The sequence below is a fragment of the Paramormyrops kingsleyae genome, chromosome 13 (assembly GCF_048594095.1).
Source record: "Paramormyrops kingsleyae isolate MSU_618 chromosome 13, PKINGS_0.4, whole genome shotgun sequence".
Classification (NCBI taxonomy): Eukaryota; Metazoa; Chordata; class Actinopteri; order Osteoglossiformes; family Mormyridae; genus Paramormyrops; species Paramormyrops kingsleyae.
The window spans coordinates 3768224-3793720 of record NC_132809.1 but is presented as its reverse complement, the minus strand read 5'-3'; the positions used below and the strand labels follow the sequence as shown (position 1 = coordinate 3793720).

The 25497-nt window shown below is 42.5% G+C and overlaps 2 long non-coding RNA genes across 2 annotated transcripts; both read left to right on the top strand.

Moving 5' to 3' along the window:
• The first annotated feature begins 7603 nt into the window (after positions 1-7603).
• On the top strand, positions 7604-8377 carry LOC140578250 (uncharacterized). The gene is made up of 2 exons (XR_011982349.1): positions 7604-7700; positions 8076-8377. It is a non-coding gene; the product is annotated as an uncharacterized lncRNA (long non-coding RNA).
• Positions 8378-15366: 6989 nt separating this feature from the next.
• On the top strand, positions 15367-16143 carry LOC140578249 (uncharacterized). Its single transcript, XR_011982348.1, has 2 exons — positions 15367-15466; positions 15842-16143. It is a non-coding gene; the product is annotated as an uncharacterized lncRNA (long non-coding RNA).
• Positions 16144-25497: the final 9354 nt, after the last annotated feature.

Below are 25497 nucleotides of genomic sequence, written 5' to 3'. Positions count from 1 at the left end.
GCTCATGGTATGACAACTGCAGCATCCCCTGGTATGAAGACAATATATATTTTTTGAGGGCCTGGTTGTACAACTTAATAAAAACCTTAACACATCCATGTTTTTTAGAATATGTATACTTATGTATGTTTGCAGTGGGTACTTGATCTGCAGCTAAATGTATACCAACCTTCAGCCACCCTAAGAAAGTGTTATATGCTTCATAAGATGGCTCAGTATCACAGAAATGTGGTGAAACACTTATTTGGTTAATATTTTCATGCATGGTCTGATATGTATGACAGGAGATCTACCAGTGTGCAGTGATGACTGCTGGGGACTACCACATCTGGAGCACACAAGTGCCCGATCGGAAATCAGAGACTCAGAGGTGCATGTTTTATGTTTTGTTCCTCCGTATTTGTTTGTTTGTTTATATATTGATTGACTCATTTGATTGATTGCCGCATGGGCTCTCTTAGTCGCAAATTTGGAAACCATTTAACAATTGGCAACCATTTCATGTAATACAGTTGTCATTGTTTATGGGTGTTATAACTTTTAACATCTAATGTATCGGTTATTATATTATTTATAACTTGGAAACAAACTATTCATTAATCAGTAATACAATTCCTTTTGTGTCATACTTTTTAAATATTTTCTGTGATGCCTCGTAGTGCATGGCATATAAGTGAAGTGATTAGTTGTCATTGACACACCACAGCACACAGTGCACAACAACAAAATGTGTACTCTGCATTTAACCTATATGACACCATGACATTGCAGAGGAGAGCAGTGCTTGGGGGCGGTACCTTGCTCAGGGTACTTCAGTGGCACCTTTCGATTACAAGTGCACTTCCCTATCCATTAGGCCACCACTGACCCTATTACAAACAGCAGCATAATTTAATGGAGTCAGATTAATTGGTCTTAGTGATCTGATCTGAAGGTGGGGATTAGGGTTGTAACGGTATGAGATTTTCACGGTATGATAATCGTCTCAGAAAATATCACGGTTTCGTGGTATACGGTATTAAACTATCATTATTATTAGTATAATCATCAGCTACAATGACCCTTAAATGAATAAAAAGAGATATGGTTTTTGGATGAACATGGTTTATTGTAACAAACTTTTTTTTAATGAAAATAAAAAAAACTTATGGAAGTATGAGTCTAACTTTTGGGGGAAAAATAAATAAAATAAAGCTGCGCATCTCCCATTTGAACAAAATAAGGAATAAGTTATTTCTCTTTATATTAGACAAGAATAAATCAAACTGTCCTTCCTCTTTAACAGCATATATGGGAGAGCAATATGTGCAGGGTCATGTTTGTTAATATTTTCCTGAGATTATCATAGCAGCATGCATTTCTTTGCTTTTTTTCAGGTCAGATTATGATGAAGAAATGTAAGCATGTTGAGATTTTCAGGGCTCAATCTTGACCGCTGAGGTGAGAGAATGTGTCCACTTGTACTAAACACCTATGAGTTTTCAGTTAGTGTATTTGATGATTATTCTTTTAAATAAAATTATAAAATGATCATTAAGTGTTCTCTTGAGAGTAGCTCTGGATATGTTCATGTGTTCACGTCTTCACATAGTGAATGAGACAGCAGACGCTTTAAAAACCATGACCATCATGCAGTGGCGGTTTTAGGCATGGGCGAACGGGGCAGCCGCCCGGGGCGGCACTTTTTCATGTCACGTGGGGGGCGGCACACGAACTTGGAGGAAAACAAAAATAATCTAAATAAAGCGTTTTTCTAGAGGATGGGCGAGCAGGAGACGATAAGGGATGAAGTTGGGAGGGCGCCGGGAGGGATTCTATGGGGGGCGGCACACGAACCTGGAGGACAAAATAATCATCTGTGCCGCTGTGTGTGTGTGTGTGTGTGTGTGTGTGTGGGGGGGGGGGGGGTAGTTGGTTAATGAGCAAGCGGCAGCCTTTTTGCGCTGTATATTCACAGACGCACATCGCGATTTAATTTGCTGCACAGCTATATTTTGATTTATTCATCCATCTATCTATCAAATCGGACATTTTACGTGGCATCTGAATTATACTGTAATTGACTCCAATTACATGACTGGATTCCGGGATTCCCTCTGCATCACAGAAATAATACGGCTTTAAGTTATAAATGGAACTTACCTTTATCTTCACGGAGGGATGGTGTTCGCGAATATGGGAGAACATGTTCGACGTATTTCCTCCTTTTGCGGCCACTGTTCGTCCACATTTCTTGCAAACTGGATATCCACCCCACGATCATTTTTCGGATACCCAAAATATTCCCATACTGCAGATTTTAATTTTTTTTTCGGCGGGAAATAGAGATTAGAATTTGCAGCCACTATCGGACATTTTCGCCGCTGTGCATTTATGGGTGGAGTCTAAGCAGTAAAGCGGAAAGAAGTTGCATATACACAGCAGCGCAGGTGAGATCTGGTTTCTTTTTTTTTTTTCCAAACCGCGGATAGGCAAATGTGCATGATATGATAATCGTACATGTCAATATCACAATAAACCGCCATACCGGTATACCGTTACAACCCTAGTCTTCACATAGTGAATGAGACAGCAGACGCTTTAAAAACCATGATCATCATGCAGTGGCGGTTTTAGGCATGGGCGAACGGGGCAGCCGCCTGGGGCGGCACTTTTTCATGTCACGTGGGGGGCGGCACACGAACTTGGAGGAAAACAAAAATAATCTAAATAAAGCGTTTTTCTAGAGGATGGGCGAGCGGAGACGATAAGGGATGAAGTTGGGAGGGCGCCGGGAGGGATTCTATGGGGGGCGGCACACGAACCTGGAGGACAAAATAATCATCTGTGCCGCTGTGTGTGTGTGTGTGTGTGTGTGTGTGTGTGTGGGGGGGGGGTAGTTGGTTAATGAGCAAGCGGCAGCCTTTTTGCGCTGTATATTCACAGACGCACATCGCGATTTAATTTGCTGCACAGCTATATTTTGATTTATTCATCCATCTATCTATCAAATCGGACATTTTACGTGGCATCTGAATTATACTGTAATTGACTCCAATTACATGACTGGATTCCGGGATTCCCTCTGCATCACAGAAATAATACGGCTTTAAGTTATAAATGGAACTTACCTTTATCTTCACGGAGGGATGGTGTTCGCGAATATGGGAGAACATGTTCGACGTATTTCCTCCTTTTGCGGCCACTGTTCGTCCACATTTCTTGCAAACTGGATATCCACCCCACGATCATTTTTCGGATACCCAAAATATTCCCATACTGCAGATTTTAATTTTTTTTTCGGCAGGAAATAGAGATTAGAATTTGCAGCCACTATCGGACATTTTCGCCGCTGTGCATTTATGGGTGGAGTCTAAGCAGTAAAGCGGAAAGAAGTTGCATATACACAGCAGCGCAGGTGAGATCTGGTTTCTTTTTTTTTTTTCCAAACCGCGGATAGGCAAATGTGCATGATATGATAATCGTACATGTCAATATCACAATAAACCGCCATACCGGTATACCGTTACAACCCTAGTGGGGATTGATACACCTTACAAAGTTGATGCTGTAATATTTATCACTCTGATGCATTGTTCTGACCCATATGCATATAAGCCTTTCAGTCTGACAAGCTGGTAGTATCATGACTGCCTTTTTCCAGGTCTGGTGCCCAACGTGATCAAATTGTTTTACACCTGTGCCCTCAGGTGGAGTCAACTCTATGTGATACCATTACAATATGTCATAGTTTTACAATAGTTGTGACAATATAATTTCTTTTAGGAAAATTCAATGTGTTGAAAGCACAGATGGTAGAGGAGGAGGAATGGGTTCCATCTCCATTGAACAGGTATTTATGTAGCTGATCTTACAGCTGAACCTGCTGTTTTTCTCTTTTTTTCTCTGTGCTTACTGTGCTGTACCCTACAAAAATGTGAAAACAATGAGCTTCATTTTAAGCAGTTGGAGTTGGAATGTAGAAGTCATGCTATTTTTGTCTGTTTTTGTTATATTACAGAACTATTGTAAAATAATATTTGCGTGCTTGTATGATTTCTTTCACAGATCCCCCTCGACGTCCTGGAGGATATCCTTTTAGAAGTAGTCCTGTTCGAGGGTGACAAAGCTTTTTTAAAGCTGTCACTTGTTTGTCACCTTTTTTTGGGACTTAGTCGGAAGGGAAACATTCCGTGCCCGAGCGCATTTTCAGTGGCTTGACAGTAGGTATAAAACATATTATGATATTTGAATACCCTTTGAGTTAGGATGTTTGTATTCCCATTAACAAGGGATTTTACTCTAATGAATCATTCTTAAATTTGAAACCTACAGGTGTAGTCCCATGGAAACTGTACAGTGCGGCCTATCAAGCACAATTCCGACGATTGTATCGCCTGGAATGCTGCCAGCACTGTCTAGAGACTTATAAGAACAGCTTACCAGGTATGCATACTGTGTAAGAATGTTGACAATTGTTGCTGAAGTCAGTGGTTGCAAAAAGAAAGTCACCAGAACAATTTATTGTGTGTCAGGTCCTGAATATTTTCTTGAAAGTATGCAATGAAAAACATTGTTGCTCTGTTTTGATACTAAGTATGCTTGCTTATTATTTATTGTCCCATAGGCTACATTGGGCGTGGAAGACGAGGGGAACTTCACACAGCCTGGGTTCTGCAGCGAGTTCTGCAAACACCTTACGGAAGACTTGGGTGTGTGAATGGGTGGGTGGGTCAGTGAGTGAGTGAGTGAATGGGTGGGTATGTAAGGAAAATAGCAAATTGGATGACTTTGGAATAAAAAAATAACAGCTACTATGCCTCTGTTTCCTTGTCTACACACAGACTACACACATGACCGAACCACATTTTAAGTTTTATCAGCTTTTCATTAAAAAGCACAGTGGCACCCAATTGTGATGAGTTACTGTATGTGGAAATGAGTGGCACCTCTGTATCATTTGTGAATAATTTGTCATCTCATATCGACATTAAATCATAAGTTTATTTAATTTTAATGTTGGCACAGAAATAAGTTACAGTGCCTTTGGAAATGCAATAAAATGCTCATTTGGAAAACGTTTAACTATCCTTTGTAATTGAGTAAAATTATGATAACTGAATACTTTTATAAGGCACTGTATACTTGATTGCAATGGGTTTTATTACTTTCCGGCTATATTAATACACCAATCAATATGTTAACCAATCATCACAGACAAGCATTACATCGATATCGGATTGAAACTATATTATGGCCATCCTACAGCTACATAAACAAGGGTAAATAGTCCTACTTTCACTGTCCTGGAGAGAGAGAGCGAGAGAGACAGAGATGTAAACATGTAAGCAGCAGCAGAATAAAATAGAAATATGATTTCAGAATGTTTTACTTACTGTATGCAAATGTCATTTTCGAGAAATGTTTGGCTCGCATTATCACCAAATTGATGACAATATCACCATTTACTACAAAACTTTGAACTCAATAATTAACAAAATAATATATAAGAAATAAATTGAGAAACTAAATTTCCTGTTACAGACAATTTATCTTAAAATAGTTTGATGTTCAGAATGCTCCTCACTCCACTTCACGCAACTTTAAAACACGCAAGGACCATGTTAGGCCAAAAGCTGAACAATGTTTGTGGGCAACACTCTTGATTTCCCCAGGAGATCTAGACATAGCATATATGCTCACCTAAAGGATTATTAGGAACACCTGTTCAATTTCTCATTAATGCAATTATCTAATCAACCAATCACATGGCAGTTGCTTCAATGCATTTAGGGGTGTGGTCCTGGTCAAGACAATCTCCTGAACTCCAAACTGAATGTCAGAATGGGAAAGAAAGGTGATTTAAGCAATTTTGAGCGTGGCATAGTTGTTGGTGCCAGACGGGCCGGTCTGAGTATTTCACAATCTGCTCAGTTACTGGGATTTTCACGCACAACCATTTCTAGGGTTTACAAAGAATGGTGTGCAAAGGGAAAAACATCCAGTATGCGGCAGTCCCGTTGGGCGAAAATGCCTTGTTGATGCTAGAGGTCAGAGGAGAATGGTCCGACTGATTCAAGCTGATAGAAGAGCAACTTTGGCTGAAATAACCACTCGTTACAACCGAGGTATGCAGCAAAGCATTTGTGAAGCCACAACACGCACAACCTTGAGGCGGATGGGCTACAACAGCAGAAGACCCCACCGGGTACCACTCATCTCCACTACAAATAGGAAAAAGAGGCTACAATTTGCACGAGCTCACCAAAATTGGACAGTTGAAGACTGGAAAAATGTTGCCTGGTCTGATGAGTCTCGATTTCTGTTGAGACATTCAAATGGTAGAGTCAGAATTTGGCGTAAACAGAATGAGAACATGGATCCATCATGCCTTGTTACCACTGTGCAGGCTGCTGGTGGTGGTGTAATGGTGTGGGGGATGTTTTCTTGGCACACTTTAGGCCCCTTAGTGCCAATTGGGCATCGTTTAAATGCCACGGCCTACCTGAGCATTGTTTCTGACCATGTCCATCCCTTTATGACCACCATGTACCCATCCTCTGATGGCTACTTCCAGCAGGATAATGCACCATGTCACAAAGCTCGAATCATTTCAAATTGATTTCTTGAACATGACAGTGAGTTCACTGTACTACAATGGCCCCAACAGTCACCAGATCTCAACCCAATAGAGCATCTTCGGGATGTGTTGGAACGGGAGCTTCGTGCCCTGGATGTGCATCCCACAAATCTCCATCAACTGCAAGATGCTATCCTATCAATATGGGCCAACATTTCTAAAGAATGCTTTCAGCACCTTGTTGAATCAATGCCACGTAGAATTAAGGCAGTTCTGAAGGCGAAAGGGGGTCAAACACCATATTAGTATGGTGTTCCTAATAATCCTTTAGGTGAGTGTATGTGTGTATGTGCACAATGAATGAATGGAATAAGCTGCTACAGTTACATTGAACCATGTGCTTGTGCTCATGTGCACAAGCACACACACACACACACACACACACGCCGATGGGCTTTAAAGTTTAACTTTAGGTTTGTGAAAGCAGACATAATTATTTCTGTCAGGACCTCGATGTGTATCCAAGCCCCAAAAACACACTAACTCAGGCGTTCACGCAACTTATCGCGAAAAACCAGACAGAAATAGACTTGAAAATTTTAAAGAAAAGACATTAGCGGTTTTTGTTAATGTTTAAAGGTATAAAAAAAAACCTTTGCTGCCTTTCTTAAATGGCTAGAAAACATTGCCTCAACACTATTAAACACGGAATCCGCTGTTTGTAAACGGTCCGCATTTTACCCTCACCGCTAAAATAGTTGTGCTTGTTTCACACTTTCTCTTGTTTCGCTTGGGTATGTGTGGCAAGTGTAATGTTGTTACACTAGATTATTGAAATTGCTATTAACCAATTGCACTAAATGTACAGAATTTTTATTTTGAAATTTGTATTAGGAGACACTGCGTGAGTGTAGGTCATGTGATTGAGTATATGTTATGCATCATTTTCATTTCTTTATATAGGTCAATTTATATTTCTGAATTATTATTTTTTTGTTTTCCCTTTTTGTGAATTAGTTAATTTATCTAAGATGTTCAGGAACCGCTGTCACGTAGACTATGTAGTGTGTAACCGCGAGGGTAGAGCTGATGTCATTTCCGGGCGCGCTCTCTCTTACGCGGGATGTCATAGCGATAGGAGGTATGTTTTATCAGCTCCTCGGAAAAAGTGGTTAAATATTGTTCATTACTGATTGTTTATAGAGTTTCTGTGTGAAACGTGGTTGTTTGTTAACTCTGTTCGGGGATTAGTAATCCAAGTTATGAATGTTGTAAAGAGTACGTTTATTCCAGGTATGATTGTGATTAATGGTCGCCATTACACATGCGGTACGCTTCTGCGTTTTCAGTATTTCATGATTCTTTGGTAAAAGAGTTTAAAAGTTTCATCTGTGATAGAAGTTATACAATTATAACTTATGAAGTTATATTTGTTTATTTTTAATGATCCAGGAGAGATTTGAATGTATTTCCTGTGAAACGAATATACACTGAAAAAGTATGTAATGATTGACAGGCACAACTAGAGCAGAGATTCCTCCTTTCACTGTCTCATGGTGGCTGTTATGTTTCAATGCAGGTATGTAAATGGATCATTATAGCATTGTTTTATTTTGCTGTATTTGCTTTTCTCTCCATTATATTTTCATTATTATTGTTGTTCAAAGAATTGTCAATGCTTGTTAGCTCTCTTACGCGGGATGTCATAGCGATAGGAGGCACAACTAGAGCAGAGATTCCTCCTTTCACTGTCTCATGGTGGCTGTTATGTTTCAATGCAGACTCGAAGAAATCAAAAACTAAAGCACATGACAACTACATCCTTGTGTGGAGTCTCTTTTATTATCAACGCACACAACGCACAAGAGGATCCACTACAAAATGGTGCCGTGACCCTTCGTTTGGTTTGCTGGTTGCTGACCGCTGGGGATGCTGCGAGAGTGACCGTCTTTGCTGGTGCTGTGCTGATGTCATCGTTGACCTACGTTATGGGAGCGGTTTGTCAGTGACTGGTTTGGACTTCTTTATCTCTTGGAGGGTCAATTCCTTCAGCATTATAGACATTTGGCAGTAAGGTTGACCACTTAATTTTGAAGGCACAATTTTTTTGTGTGGGTATTAAGCAAATTTTGGGGATTTGTTATGACAGATGACAAGGAGGGAAGGTTGGCTTTCGACCACAGCCGAATGTTGGCTGGTAGAGGACGGGGTGCACTGCTAACCACACCTGACAGAGGCTTTCAGTTTGAGGGTCCTGAGTATGCAAGCACTGGGAGGGGTGGTATGCTCAGATCATCAGTTGGTACTAGACCTGACATGTGCTGTAGTCCAATAACAAACCCAGGGTATGCCAAACATGACTCAGGTCTTCCAAGTGACATGAGTGACCTTGTCAGACAAATTGGATCTGAAATTGGCGAAGCTATCAGGGACAGTCTGTTACAGACTAGAAATTCAGGTCTGTCACCTGGTGGTTGTTTTGGAGGGAGCCCCATTATTTCTGACACTAAGATGTCGAATGCGACTGTTATCGATGCTTCCAAGTTAAATTTGGTGCTGAAGTCTGAGATAGCTGCACCGCCTTATTATCGTGGGGACGGTGCAGACAAATGCTCCATGATGGAGTGGGAAGAGCTGATGCGAGTGTACCTTAACAGAAAAGAAGTGGTAGACTCTGAAAGGGTTGAAGAAGTGTTGAACAGACTAATGGGGAGGGCTAGGGACATCATCAAGGTCTGGTTGAGCAACAGAATGGTTACTCCGACTGTTGATGCTGTTTTCACGGTATTGAGGCACCATTTCAGTGATTCCAGTAGCTCAGGAATGCCTTTGGCCGATTTCTACTCTGTGAAACCTTACTCCAATGAAAGTCCCTTAGATTATTGGATAAGGTTGAACAAAGCAGCTGAGGTGGCGGAGCAGGGCCTTAGGGTGGAGGGCAGAACCTTAGAAAATCGAAGTAGAGAACTGGCTGTAATGTTTATTCGGCATTGCCCTGATAAGGGACTGTCCCTAGTGTTCAAAAGTAAACCTACACAGTCATGGACAGCTTCTGAGGTCCAAGAGAGATTGGACGAGATGCTAAGGGAACAGAAAGTAGCCAAGCGAATTGCGTGTCACCAAATGGCCAAGGTTCTTGAGCCTATTGATGATTCACCACCCCTGTCTTCTCATAGGTCTGAGACAGCCACACCAGCAGTAGATAATGGTGCACTAGACAAAGTCTTGACCATGTTGGAAAAGGCTCTTGTTTGCAATACACAGTCAGTGCGTGGTGGCTGGCTCAAGAATGCTAACTGGCGGAGCCGTGAATGTAGAGTTTGTACCAGCAAAGATCACAGTACTACAGCCCATTGCAGGATGTACAATCTCTGCTTTAAGTGTTTTTCTTCTGGGCATATGAGCTTCAATTGTGAGAAAACTGTGTCCAGGGAGAGCACTGGCAGACGAGGAGATGACGCACCTCAGGGAAACTAGAGAGCCTCCATTGGGGGGAGGGCAATGTGGGGCAATATGAAAGGTCCTCCTTGGATACTGATGTTGAGTCTGTTTATTCATTTTATTGTGGAAGTGTAAGCAAAGACAAAACTGTGATTTTTCAAAATACTATTCAGTTAGTGCCGAATGACAGTCTGTTTTATACAAGTGTTTTGGTACAGGACAAGGTCTGTCTGAAGGGAATGCTGGACAGTGGCTCCATGGCGACTACTTTGAGTGCCGACGTTGTACCTCAACTGAGAGAAGTTGGAGTCCTGGATCAGGAGTTAATTCCTCCGTCAGACATTGTCCTGGTTGGGTGTGGTGGGAAGCAGACTAGTCCTGTAGGTATGTGTGATCTGAAACTTGAGGTGTATGGGTCCTGTTTTAGTGTCCCGGTTCTTATTGTTAGTGGACAGGTGGACCAGCTTATTGTTGGTACCAATGTGCTGAAACCCCTAATCAGAGAGATGAAATCGAATGAGGGATTCTGGAGAGTTCTAGATAAACCAGACCAATCAAATCAGAGTGAAGATTGTCAGTTTCTACGTATGCTTGCCAGCATTGAAAGGTGGAGGGGTAGTGCTATTCCTGACAAGGTTGGTACTTTAAAGTCAAAATCTGCTGTCGTTTTGCAGCCGATGAGTGAGCACCTTGTCTGGGGTCGGCTGCCACCAGGACTGAAACTCTCAGTGGGCAGCACGGTTGTGATTGAGCCTAGTACTTCTCGCTGTGTCCATCGTAATGTCCTTGTTGGAAGAGTGATTTCGCCTTTATGGGGCGATGGCTGGCTCCCAGTGAAAATGATAAACCCCACAAACTCTGAAATTGTGCTGCGCAGGAACGCGAAGCTGGCTGATGTCTATCCATGCGTCGCTTTGGAAGATTTTGATCAGGTGCCAGAGCAGGAATTTTTCCAGAATGTGGCCAGGACTAGTACAAGTTCTTGTGGTAGTTTATCAGCGAAGAGCTCAGTGTCTGATGTTGGGCACTCTAGTGACTTTCGATTGAATAAGCTTGGTCTCACAGACTTAAATGTGAATGACTGTGAGGTGTCGCCTTTTTGGAGGAGCAGGCTTGTTGACCTGATAAAGAAATACGAGTGTGTTTTCTCTAGGCACTCGTTGGATTGTGGTGAGGCTAAGGGGTTCTGTCATCGCATTCGTTTGACGGATGACAAGCCCTTTCGTTTACCTTACCGCAGACTCTCACCGGCACATTATCTAAAGCTGAAGCAGACTTTAGATGAAATGGAGCAGAAAGAGATCATCAGAAAATCATCCAGCGAGTTCGCGTCACCGTTGGTATTAGTTTGGAAAAAGAATGGGGACTTGCGGCTGTGCACTGACTTTCGGTGGTTGAATGCCCGAACAGTGAGGGACGCGCACCCCCTCCCTCACCAGGCAGATGTACTGGCAGCACTGGGGGGAAATGCTTTGTTTAGCACCATGGATTTAACGTCTGGGTACTATAACATCCCTTTACATGAGGAGGATAAAAAATTTACCGCCTTCAGCTCTCCCCTTGGTCTGCATGAGTACAACCGCTTACCACAGGGGCTTTGCAACAGTCCCGCGACGTTCATGAGAATGATGCTGACTATTTTCGGGGATCAAAATTTCATGAGCTTACTCTGCTACCTGGATGACCTGTTGGTCTTTGGTAAGGATGAGGAAGAAAGTTTGCAGAGACTTGAAATGGTGTTTCGGCGTCTCAAGGATCATAATTTGAAGCTGTCGCCCTCCAAGTGTAGATTTTTACAGAAATCAGTTAAATTTTTAGGGCACATCGTTTCGCAGCAGGGGGTGGCTAGTGATCCAATGAAAGTAGAGGCTATTACGAATGTATTAGAAGAGGATTTAATGGAGGCTGATGGTGTCACCCCTTCGGTGGGCAAAATAAGGTCCTTTTTGGGGATGGTTATATACTATCAGCACTTCATTGAGAATTGTTCGATGATTGCTAGGCCTCTTTTTCAGTTGACGACTGGCCAAAAGAAACCTCGGAAGGCGAAGGGTATGGGAAAAAGAACCGGAGCTGTCCGGAAAATCACCTCTGATGACTGGACAGATGAATGTAGAGGGGCATTTGAGGATTTGAAGGCGGCGCTGGTAAAACAAGTTTTACTTGCTCATCCTGACTTCTCGAGACCGTTCATTCTGTCTGTTGATGCTTCGATGAAGGGTCTTGGCGCAGTGCTCTCCCAAGTTCAGGAGGGGCATGCTGTCGCGAGACCAATCGTTTTTGCTTCAAAATCCCTTAACCATGCTCAGTCCAAGTATCCCGCTCATAGGCTCGAATTTCTGGCAATGAAATGGGCCATTTGCGATAAATTCAGTCATTGGCTTCACGGGCACAGGTTTACGGTTTGGACGGATAACAACCCGCTCAAGTATATTTTAACCAAGCCGAAGCTTGATGCCTGTGAACAGAGATGGGTTGCGAAGTTAGCTCCTTTTGAGTTTGACATACAGTACATACCTGGACAGAAGAACGTGGTAGCTGATGCCTTAAGCCGGGAGCCTTTTGCAGCCTCCAGGATTTTGCACAGACTGACCAGAACACCATATGACATCTTGAGGCATGAAGCGGAGATGCTCGAGATTGGGCAGGTGCAAGGTATGTTTCATTTATCCTGTGACCGTACAAAAGGGGAGGATGTTGAGACAATGTCTGGGTCGCAGGGGTGTCATGAAGTGACTAATTTGGTCCAGAGTTTTGCTGGTGGGAAAGTGTCTTGTGAGGAGATGTCAGCTGTGCTCCGTTCTCATCGTCACTGGGAGGAAGCTGCTGCAGCTAGAGCAGTCGCATATGTCCAGCATTTGGGAGGTTTGGAGGATGACACGCAGTATCCTTTCAATAAGCTTACTCATGCTGAGTTGCTCGACAAGCAGTGTAAGGATCCAGTCATAAGTAGGGTGAGGTTCTTTGTGGAACGAGGTAGACGGCCTTCTAGACGAGAAAAGGGTCATGAGTCGAAGGAAACTGTACGAACACTCAGGCAATGGGGTAAATTCACAATCAATTTAGGCGTGCTTTACCGGGTATCTAAGAATCCAATAACCAAGAAAAAGGTTTTCCAGTACGTTGTGCCAGCAGCCTTGCGAGGTTTGGTCCTGAAAGGGGTGCATGATGACGCAGGTCATCAGGGCCAACACCGCACTCTTTGGCTTGCAAGACAGCGATTTTATTGGTCTTCTATGGAGAAAGACACAAAGCTGCACGTGTCGCATTGCAAGAGATGTGTGTTGAGTAAGACTCCTGAGCCGGAGGCCAGGGCACCACTTGTGTCGATAGCTACAACAGCACCGCTAGAGTTAGTTTGTATCGATTTCTGGATGGCTGAGGATGTCAATAACAAGTCGGTTGATGTGTTGGTGATAACCGACCATTTCACAAAACTTGCATGTGCGTACGTTTGTCCGAATCAAACTGCAAAGTCTGTTGCTCGTGTTCTGTGGAACAATTTCTTCTGTGTATATGGTTTCCCGGCACGTATTCATTCTGATAAGGGTGCGAACTTTGAAAGTTCTCTAATTGCAGAAATGTTAAAATTGTCAGGTGTTGCCAAATCTCGTACCACACCATATCATCCTATGGGTAACGGTCAGACCGAAAGGTTTAATCGTACGCTCGGTGATATGCTAAGGTCTTTGCCTCCGAGGTCTAAGATTAACTGGCCTCGGATGCTGAACACACTGACTTTTTCATACAATTGCACTAGGCATGAGACTACTGGCTACCCTCCTTTCTTCTTGATGTTTGGTCGTACCCCGAGATTGCCAGTGGATGTTTTGTTTGAGAGTGTAATTTTGGATGGGGGAACTGTTGATGTGAGTAAATATGTCCAGTCCCTGGGGGAGGATTTAAGGGAGGCTATGTCACTCGCACAACGACATGCACGCCAACAACAGAGCAAACAGGCTGAACATTATAATCGCAAGTGCAAGGGTCATTTGTTGGAGTTGGGTGATAGGGTCCTCCTGGCAAACAAGGGGGAGAAAGGAAAAAGGAAATTAGCTGACCGTTGGGAAAGCGCAGTGTATATTGTAGTGAGTAAGAACTGTTCCTTGAATACGTACAAGATTCGCCACCCTGGTTCAGGTCGTGTCAGGACTGTCCATCGGAATCTGTTGATGCCTGTGAACTTCTTACCATTGCCTGCTTGGGATGATTCAGTGGATTCAGAGAGTGATCTATGTTCGAACTGTGCTACGTCACATACTGACTGTCCGACAGGTAATTCTGCAGACAGAACTTCTCAATGGATTGCTGATTTGAATGAGGTTGCGGGCATGGGTGCGGGTGAAATGGAGGGTGTGACGGACAGTGTTGAACATGGGATTTGTGATTACGAAGTGATGCGACACACTAGCCATGATGGGGGGATGGAGTGTCAGGCCGATTCTGACGATACGTCTCATGGTTCAATGTCTGTGTGCCATGCACCATACGAGGAGGTGCCACCTGTACTAGATGTTCAGAACGAAGATTCTGTGTCTCAAATTGTGATGGCTGTTGCTGATCATAATTGCACTGTTTCGGAAGAGCGACCTGTGAGTTCGTCTCAACATGAAGATTTTTGTCATGTTGTAGCAGAATCTCATGAACAGCAAAGAATGCACACAAGGTTTGGTAGAATTATTAAACCCGTCAGCAGATTGATACAGATAATGTCGACTCAAGGGGTCTGTCCTGTGATAGAAGTGTGACTGTGTTTTTTTTTTTTTTTTCTTACTTTTCCATCGGGTATCGGTTTTGTGTTGCTCTGTGTATTTTGGTGCTTAAGTGTACACCTGTCAACTTTTCCTGGGGGAAAGGAGGATTTTTTTTATGATCTTTGATATATGGGTTTGCTTGTAAAAGCAAGCTCACTTAGTGGCTGTTAGTGTATGTCATACTTGAGGCTGTGTATATGGCATGGCTTTTCAAATGGTAGGTTGGGGATTAGCTGCCCTTGATTTATCTGAATCTGTAACAAGATAGCTTTAAAGCTGTATGACCTAGGATGGTTTATGTGGAATGACAACGCTGATGAGTCGAGATGTTGGTCTGTCCGATAATCTAGTGTAAAACAGTGGGGGTGGATGTGGCAAGTGTAATGTTGTTACACTAGATTATTGAAATTGCTATTAACCAATTGCACTAAATGTACAGAATTTTTATTTTGAAATTTGTATTAGGAGACACTGCGTGAGTGTAGGTCATGTGATTGAGTATATGTTATGCATCATTTTCATTTCTTTATATAGGTCAATTTATATTTCTGAATTATTATTTTTTTGTTTTCCCTTTTTGTGAATTAGTTAATTTATCTAAGATGTTCAGGAACCGCTGTCACGTAGACTATGTAGTGTGTAACCGCGAGGGTAGAGCTGATGTCATTTCCGGGCGCGCTCTCTCTTACGCGGGATGTCATAGCGATAGGAGGTATGTTTTATCAGCTCCTCGGAAAAAGTGGTTAAATATTGTTCATTACTGATTGTTTATAGAGTTTCTGTGTGAAACGTGGTTGTTTGTTAACTCTGTTCGGGGATTAGTAATCCAAGTTATGAATGTTGTAAAGAGTACGTTTATTCCAGGTATGATTGTGATTAATGGTCGCCATTACACATGCGGTACGCTTCTGCGTTTTCAGTATTTCATGATTCTTTGGTAAAAGAGTTTAAAAGTTTCATCTGTGATAGAAGTTATACAATTATAACTTATGAAGTTATATTTGTTTATTTTTAATGATCCAGGAGAGATTTGAATGTATTTCCTGTGAAACGAATATACACTGAAAAAGTATGTAATGATTGACAGGCACAACTAGAGCAGAGATTCCTCCTTTCACTGTCTCATGGTGGCTGTTATGTTTCAATGCAGGTATGTAAATGGATCATTATAGCATTGTTTTATTTTGCTGTATTTGCTTTTCTCTCCATTATATTTTCATTATTATTGTTGTTCAAAGAATTGTCAATGCTTGTTAGCTCTCTTACGCGGGATGTCATAGCGATAGGAGGCACAACTAGAGCAGAGATTCCTCCTTTCACTGTCTCATGGTGGCTGTTATGTTTCAATGCAGACTCGAAGAAATCAAAAACTAAAGCACATGACAACTACATCCTTGTGTGGAGTCTCTTTTATTATCAACGCACACAACGCACAAGAGGATCCACTACATATGCCTCTACTTAAATATTGTGTCTCTAGTTAAAAGTTTGGGACCTGTGTCTCATTCACATAGGCTTTCACATATGCAAATTGCCACCCCTCTTCTGGGCTAATGCCGTACGCTCATTTTGACAACGAATTGCCAGCGTTATTCGTTGATTTTTTTTGTCTAAAATGTTTATTATTCACATTGGTAGAAAAGTGCTTCAATACTTTAAAAAAAGGTCATGGTTTATTTGAAATAACTGGGCACTCCGTTTGTTGCTGCCATATTTTGAAATGGGTTGTCTAAGGAATCCTTATTCTTTGTTTGATGCCCCGGTTTCGGGTAAACATCCGCGACGGTTTATGACTACACCACATGGCCAAAGTGGCCTGCGAACGGACGATCACCCTGATAACAAAATACAACTAAATACATCTTTGTCAGGATGTGGGGCGGGGCAGGTCTATGACATTCGGGCTAAATGGGGGCAATAGCTTGGGGAGCCAGCCTATCTCAAAGCCTGTGGCCTGTTTGATTCTACCCCATGTTTCCTCCGTGTATGTCCGCTGTGATATGCTTAACAGACACGTTTGATGGCATTATTCTAACATAGCATGTTGCTAAATACCGCTCACTAGTTCCTACAGCTATTAAATGTATTTAAATGAAATCGGGGCATCTTGTTTAGAATAAAACTAAGAAAATACAGGAGATCGATCTTTCGCGTGTGTTGCTGCCGCCGCCATTTTGAAAGGCGCGTCTGCGTCACTGCGCATGCGCAAGCTTCGCATCCCATAAGGCAGTTATTTCGCCCGCATTGTTCAAACGGGTGGCACGCGCCTGGCCCTGCTCCTTGGATAATGGCAGCCTAGATCACGCTAGCTTTGTGCTACACTGACGGGACCCAGAGCCGCTATGGATGGATCTTCGCCTTTGGTGAAGTGTTTTTTTTTCTCTTTGACATTGAAATAAAACTGTTAAACTGATTACGGCTTTTTCTCATTTTTAAAAACTTGGGCTAAAGTAGTTGTGCTTGTTTCACACTTTCTCTTGTTTCGCTTGGGTATGCCTCTACTTAAATATTGTGTCTCTAGTTAAAAGTTTTGGACCTGTGTCTCATTCACATAGGCTTTCACATATGCAAATTGCCACCCCTCTTCTGGGCTAATGCCGTACGCTCATTTTGACAACGAATTACCAGCGTTATTCGTTGATTTTTTTTGTCTAAAATGTTTATTATTCACATTGGTAGAAAAGTGCTTCAATACTTTAAAAAAAGGTCATGGTTTATTTGAAATAACTGGGCACTCCGTTTGTTGCTGCCATATTTTGAAATGGGTTGTCTAAGGAATCCTTATTCTTTGTTTGATGCCCCGGTTTCGGGTAAACATCCGCGACGGTTTATGACTACACCACATGGCCAAAGTGGCCTGCGAACGGACGATCACCCTGATAACAAAATACAACTAAATACATCTTTGTCAGGATGTGGGGGGGGGGGGAGGTCTATGACATTCGGGCTAAATGGGGGCAATAGCTTGGGGAGCCAGCCTATCTCAAAGCCTGTGGCCTGTTTGATTCTACCCCATGTTTCCTCCGTGTATGTCCGCTGTGATATGCTTAACAGACACGTTTGATGGCATTATTCTAACATAGCATGTTGCTAAATACCGCTCACTAGTTCCTACAGCTATTAAATGTATTTAAATGAAATCGGGGCATCTTGTTTAGAATAAAACTAAGAAAATACAGGAGATCGATCTTTCGCGTGTGTTGCTGCCGCCGCCATTTTGAAAGGCGCGTCTGCGTCACTGCGCATGCGCAAGCTTCGCATCCCATAAGGCAGTTATTTCGCCCGCATTGTTCAAACGGGTGGCACGCGCCTGGCCCTGCTCCTTGGATAATGGCAGCCTAGATCACGCTAGCTTTGTGCTACGCTGACGGGACCCAGAGCCGCTATGGATGGATCTTCGCCTTTGGTGAAGTGTTTTTTTTTCTCTTTGACATTGAAATAAAACTGTTAAACTGATTACGGCTTTTTCTCATTTTTAAAAACTTGGGCTAAAGTAGTTGTGCTTGTTTCACACTTTCTCTTGTTTCGCTTGGGTATGCCTCTACTTAAATATTGTGTCTCTAGTTAAAAGTTTTGGACCTGTGTCTCATTCACATAGGCTTTCACATATGCAAATTGCCACCCCTCTTCTGGGCTAATGCCGTACGCTCATTTTGACAACGAATTACCAGCGTTATTCGTTGATTTTTTTTTGTCTAAAGTGTTTATTATTCACATTGGTAGAAAAGTGCTTCAATACTTTAAAAAAAAGGTCATGGTTTATTTGAAATAACTGGGCACTCCGTTTGTTGCTGCCATATTTTGAAATGGGTTGTCTAAGGAATCCTTATTCTTTGTTTGATGCCCCGGTTTCGGGTAAACATCCGCGACGGTTTATGACTACACCACATGGCCAAAGTGGCCTGCGAACGGACGATCACCCTGATAACAAAATACAACTAAATACATCTTTGTCAGGATGTGGGGGGGGGGAGAGGTCTATGACATTCGGGCTAAATGGGGGCAATAGCTTGGGGAGCCAGCCTATCTCAAAGCCTGTGGCCTGTTTGATTCTACCCCATGTTTCCTCCGTGTATGTCCGCTGTGATATGCTTAACAGACACGTTTGATGGCATTATTCTAACATAGCATGTTGCTAAATACCGCTCACTAGTTCCTACAGCTATTAAATGTATTTAAATGAAATCGGGGCATCTTGTTTAGAATAAAACTAAGAAAATACAGGAGATCGATCTTTCGCGTGTGTTGCTGCCGCCGCCATTTTGAAAGGCGCGTCTGCGTCACTGCGCATGCGCAAGCTTCGCATCCCATAAGGCAGTTATTTCGCCCGCATTGTTCAAACGGGTGGCACGCGCCTGGCCCTGCTCCTTGGATAATGGCAGCCTAGATCACGCTAGCTTTGTGCTACGCTGACGGGACCCAGAGCCGCTATGGATGGATCTTCGCCTTTGGTGAAGTGTTTTTTTTTCTCTTTGACATTGAAATAAAACTGTTAAACTGATTACGGCTTTTTCTCATTTTTAAAAACTTGGGCTAAAGTAGTTGTGCTTGTTTCACACTTTCTCTTGTTTCGCTTGGGTATGCCTCTACTTAAATATTGTGTCTCTAGTTAAAAGTTTTGGACCTGTGTCTCATTCACATAGGCTTTCACATATGCAAATTGCCACCCCTCTTCTGGGCTAATGCCGTACGCTCATTTTGACAACGAATTACCAGCGTTATTCGTTGATTTTTTTTGTCTAAAATGTTTATTATTCACATTGGTAGAAAAGTGCTTCAATACTTTAAAAAAAAGGTCATGGTTTATTTGAAATAACTGGGCACTCCGTTTGTTGCTGCCATATTTTGAAATGGGTTGTCTAAGGAATCCTTATTCTTTGTTTGATGCCCCGGTTTTCGGGTAAACATCCGCGACGGTTTATGACTACACCACATGGCCAAAGTGGCCTGCGAACGGACGATCACCCTGATAACAAAATACAACTAAATACATCTTTGTCAGGATGTGGGGGGGGGGAGAGGTCTATGACATTCGGGCTAAATGGGGGCAATAGCTTGGGGAGCCAGCCTATCTCAAAGCCTGTGGCCTGTTTGATTCTACCCCATGTTTCCTCCGTGTATGTCCGCTGTGATATGCTTAACAGACACGTTTGATGGCATTATTCTAACATAGCATGTTGCTAAATACCGCTCACTAGTTCCTACAGCTATTAAATGTATTTAAATGAAATCGGGGCATCTTGTTTAGAATAAAACTAAGAAAATACAGGAGATCGATCTTTCGCGTGTGTTGCTGCCGCCGCCATTTTGAAAGGCGCGTCTGCGTCACTGCGCATGCGCAAGCTTCGCATCCCATAAGGCAGTTATTTCGCCCGCATTGTTCAAACGGGTGGCACGCGCCTGGCCCTGCTCCTTGGATAATGGCAGCCTAGATCACGCTAGCTTTGTGCTACGCTGACGGGACCCAGAGCCGCTATGGATGGATCTTCGCCTTTGGTGAAGTGTTTTTTTTTCTCTTTGACATTGAAATAAAACTGTTAAACTGATTACGGCTTTTTCTCATTTTTAAAAACTTGGGCTAAAGTAGTTGTGCTTGTTTCACACTTTCTCTTGTTTCGCTTGGGTATGCCTCTACTTAAATATTGTGTCTCTAGTTAAAAGTTTTGGACCTGTGTCTCATTCACATAGGCTTTCACATATGCAAATTGCCACCCCTCTTCTGGGCTAATGCCGTACGCTCATTTTGACAACGAATTACCAGCGTTATTCGTTGATTTTTTTTGTCTAAAATGTTTATTATTCACATTGGTAGAAAAGTGCTTCAATACTTTAAAAAAAAGGTCATGGTTTATTTGAAATAACTGGGCACTCCGTTTGTTGCTGCCATATTTTGAAATGGGTTGTCTAAGGAATCCTTATTCTTTGTTTGATGCCCCGGTTTCGGGTAAACATCCGCGACGGTTTATGACTACACCACATGGCCAAAGTGGCCTGCGAACGGACGATCACCCTGATAACAAAATACAACTAAATACATCTTTGTCAGGATGTGGGGGGGGGGGAGGTCTATGACATTCGGGCTAAATGGGGGCAATAGCTTGGGGAGCCAGCCTATCTCAAAGCCTGTGGCCTGTTTGATTCTACCCCATGTTTCCTCCGTGTATGTCCGCTGTGATATGCTTAACAGACACGTTTGATGGCATTATTCTAACATAGCATGTTGCTAAATACCGCTCACTAGTTCCTACAGCTATTAAATGTATTTAAATGAAATCGGGGCATCTTGTTTAGAATAAAACTAAGAAAATACAGGAGATCGATCTTTCGCGTGTGTTGCTGCCGCCGCCATTTTGAAAGGCGCGTCTGCGTCACTGCGCATGCGCAAGCTTCGCATCCCATAAGGCAGTTATTTCGCCCGCATTGTTCAAACGGGTGGCACGCGCCTGGCCCTGCTCCTTGGATAATGGCAGCCTAGATCACGCTAGCTTTGTGCTACGCTGACGGGACCCAGAGCCGCTATGGATGGATCTTCGCCTTTGGTGAAGTGTTTTTTTTTCTCTTTGACATTGAAATAAAACTGTTAAACTGATTACGGCTTTTTCTCATTTTTAAAAACTTGGGCTAAAGTAGTTGTGCTTGTTTCACACTTTCTCTTGTTTCGCTTGGGTATGCCTCTACTTAAATATTGTGTCTCTAGTTAAAAGTTTTGGACCTGTGTCTCATTCACATAGGCTTTCACATATGCAAATTGCCACCCCTCTTCTGGGCTAATGCCGTACGCTCATTTTGACAACGAATTACCAGCGTTATTCGTTGATTTTTTTTGTCTAAAATGTTTATTATTCACATTGGTAGAAAAGTGCTTCAATACTTTAAAAAAAAGGTCATGGTTTATTTGAAATAACTGGGCACTCCGTTTGTTGCTGCCATATTTTGAAATGGGTTGTCTAAGGAATCCTTATTCTTTGTTTGATGCCCCGGTTTCGGGTAAACATCCGCGACGGTTTATGACTACACCACATGGCCAAAGTGGCCTGCGAACGGACGATCACCCTGATAACAAAATACAACTAAATACATCTTTGTCAGGATGTGGGGGGGGGGAGAGGTCTATGACATTCGGGCTAAATGGGGGCAATAGCTTGGGGAGCCAGCCTATCTCAAAGCCTGTGGCCTGTTTGATTCTACCCCATGTTTCCTCCGTGTATGTCCGCTGTGATATGCTTAACAGACACGTTTGATGGCATTATTCTAACATAGCATGTTGCTAAATACCGCTCACTAGTTCCTACAGCTATTAAATGTATTTAAATGAAATCGGGGCATCTTGTTTAGAATAAAACTAAGAAAATACAGGAGATCGATCTTTCGCGTGTGTTGCTGCCGCCGCCATTTTGAAAGGCGCGTCTGCGTCACTGCGCATGCGCAAGCTTCGCATCCCATAAGGCAGTTATTTCGCCCGCATTGTTCAAACGGGTGGCACGCGCCTGGCCCTGCTCCTTGGATAATGGCAGCCTAGATCACGCTAGCTTTGTGCTACGCTGACGGGACCCAGAGCCGCTATGGATGGATCTTCGCCTTTGGTGAAGTGTTTTTTTTTCTCTTTGACATTGAAATAAAACTGTTAAACTGATTACGGCTTTTTCTCATTTTTAAAAACTTGGGCTAAAGTAGTTGTGCTTGTTTCACACTTTCTCTTGTTTCGCTTGGGTATGCCTCTACTTAAATATTGTGTCTCTAGTTAAAAGTTTTGGACCTGTGTCTCATTCACATAGGCTTTCACATATGCAAATTGCCACCCCTCTTCTGGGCTAATGCCGTACGCTCATTTTGACAACGAATTACCAGCGTTATTCGTTGATTTTTTTTGTCTAAAATGTTTATTATTCACATTGGTAGAAAAGTGCTTCAATACTTTAAAAAAAAGGTCATGGTTTATTTGAAATAACTGGGCACTCCGTTTGTTGCTGCCATATTTTGAAATGGGTTGTCTAAGGAATCCTTATTCTTTGTTTGATGCCCCGGTTTCGGGTAAACATCCGCGACGGTTTATGACTACACCACATGGCCAAAGTGGCCTGCGAACGGACGATCACCCTGATAACAAAATACAACTAAATACATCTTTGTCAGGATGTGGGGGGGGGGAGAGGTCTATGACATTCGGGCTAAATGGGGGCAATAGCTTGGGGAGCCAGCCTATCTCAAAGCCTGTGGCCTGTTTGATTCTACCCCATGTTTCCTCCGTGTATGTCCGCTGTGATATGCTTAACAGACACGTTTGATGGCATTATTCTAACATAGCATGTTGCTAAATACCGCTCACTAGTTCCTACAGCTATTAAATGTATTTAAATGAAATCGGGGCATCTTGTTTAGAATAAAACTAAGAAAATACAGGAGATCGATCTTTCGCGTGTGTTGCTGCCGCCGCCATTTTGAAAGGCGCGTCTGCGTCACTGCGCATGCGCAAGCTTCGCATCCCATAAGGCAGTTATTTCGCCCGCATTGTTCAAACGGGTGGCACGCGCCTGGCCCTGCTCCTTGGATAATGGCAGCCTAGATCACGCTAGCTTTGTGCTACGCTGACGGGACCCAGAGCCGCTATGGATGGATCTTCGCCTTTGGTGAAGTGTTTTTTTTTCTCTTTGACATTGAAATAAAACTGTTAAACTGATTACGGCTTTTTCTCATTTTTAAAAACTTGGGCTAAAGTAGTTGTGCTTGTTTCACACTTTCTCTTGTTTCGCTTGGGTATGCCTCTACTTAAATATTGTGTCTCTAGTTAAAATTTCCGGACTTGAAATGCCCTTAGATTCAGAACATGAGAAGGGTAACACATTGAATAGACTAAAATGAAATTGGGTATGCCTCTACTTAAATATTGTGTCTCTAGTTAAAATTTCTGGACTTGAAATGCCCTTAGATTCAGAACATGAGAAGGGTAACACATTGAATAGACTAAAATGAAATTTGAATAAATAAATCATGTATATATGTTTTGTTTTAGGGCGTAACACTAGAAAACGCAGACGGTACGTTTTGCTGCTAGGTTGTTTCTCTTTTGTTTCAGGGACCGCAGGTCTGGGCCTTATGTCCTAAAAATTATATGACAATATTGCAAAATATTTATCACAAATGCATATGTAGAAAACAGACTACGACAGGTGCTTTTGAGTTTTTCTGATTATGATGACCGAATTGTTTTATTAAGAGTTATGGAGTATGTGACCGATATATTATTAAATTACACCAACAACCTCAATGGTATTTATGTAAAAATAGTATATTATGATTGTTAATTATGCAGATGTTTAGGCTATATTATGATGCTCAGGATACTCAAGTTAATGCTGATGATATGAATGCTCTATAAGATATTTTATCGATATCACAGCCTGATAACCTTACAAGCTGCATTACTTCTGCATGCATGTTATGTTGTTAGAATGAGCGTGCACCTCAGAGTAACAGTAAGTTTACACAATGTTTTATTGTTTATGTTTTAAAGCATCCAACGCATTTACAGGCCAGTCCTGATGCAACATGGTTTTGCCTAGACGGTGTGTTCAGATGCCCATGCTGCACTTATGCAACTGACCAACAATTCAAATTTACAACACACATTCAGAGCCACGTGAGACATGCAGTACAGCATAGAGGTAATTCCTAATGATGTTTATTGGTCTATTGATTTTGGTGGTTTTAAAACATACACATGCTTAAATGTAGAATGCACTTCTTACAATCAAGATAGACAAAATGATGTGGAGTTCCTTAGTGGGAGTCCCTGAAGTCATGTGAATATTGGTAAGCTAATTTACCTATGTTTGTGTTTTGTTTGACACTGTAACTTTCTGATCAGCTACTCCTGACCTCACTCCCCCAGTCCCGTTCTGTGTATACCTTTCTTTTCTGTTGATAGCTTTGGTCTTCATGTTGCCGTCTTGCAGGTTTCTTCATCAGCAAATGCAACAATTATTGCAGACCCACAGGACACTTTCATTGTCTTTATTGCAGCCAAACAATAATACGCAAAGACCAGTTTAAACATCATGTATCCCAATGCATCAGTGAAACCAAGCCAACCACAACGGAAGCGCATCAGTCACCTCCCGCCTCTCCTGCTCCCTCCTTTACTGCTTCTGAAGCTGCATGTCCCCCTCCCCCAGTCCCCATCCTCCACCCCTCACTTTCTTCATGTTCCTCTGATCCTGGCTCCTCAGCAGCACCAGCACTACCACCCTCTCACCCAAAGAAAGCAGAAAACAGTGAAGTGTACTAGCTGTGGCCTAATCCTTAATAGACGGAACCTACGGATACATCTTCGAAGACGTCACACTCCCATCAAAATGGACATTACGGCACAGAACCACCTCAGTGCTCAGTGTGTTGATTACACAAATGGAGTGTTTGCAGTAGCAAAGTCTTTTATAGCACCCAGCACACCAGTACGTGTCATTAAAAGGACATGGGGTCCTGAACAAAAAACAATGTGTGAGCTGGATATCTGCAGAATTAATGCAGAGTTTGCAGAGAGGTCAAACCTTCGTCCATTTGAGTGCCACCACATTCAGTCCCTCGTGTACTGCCCTCCAGCCAGAATGGACACTCCATCACTTACAGAGGATGTTTTGCAGGTGATGGTACATGACAAGTGGTTTGGGGAAGACAAAAAGGAAAGGTGTTTGGTACGTCAGAGAGAAGCAAATGATGCAGGAGTCCCGTTGTCCTGTCTGGTGA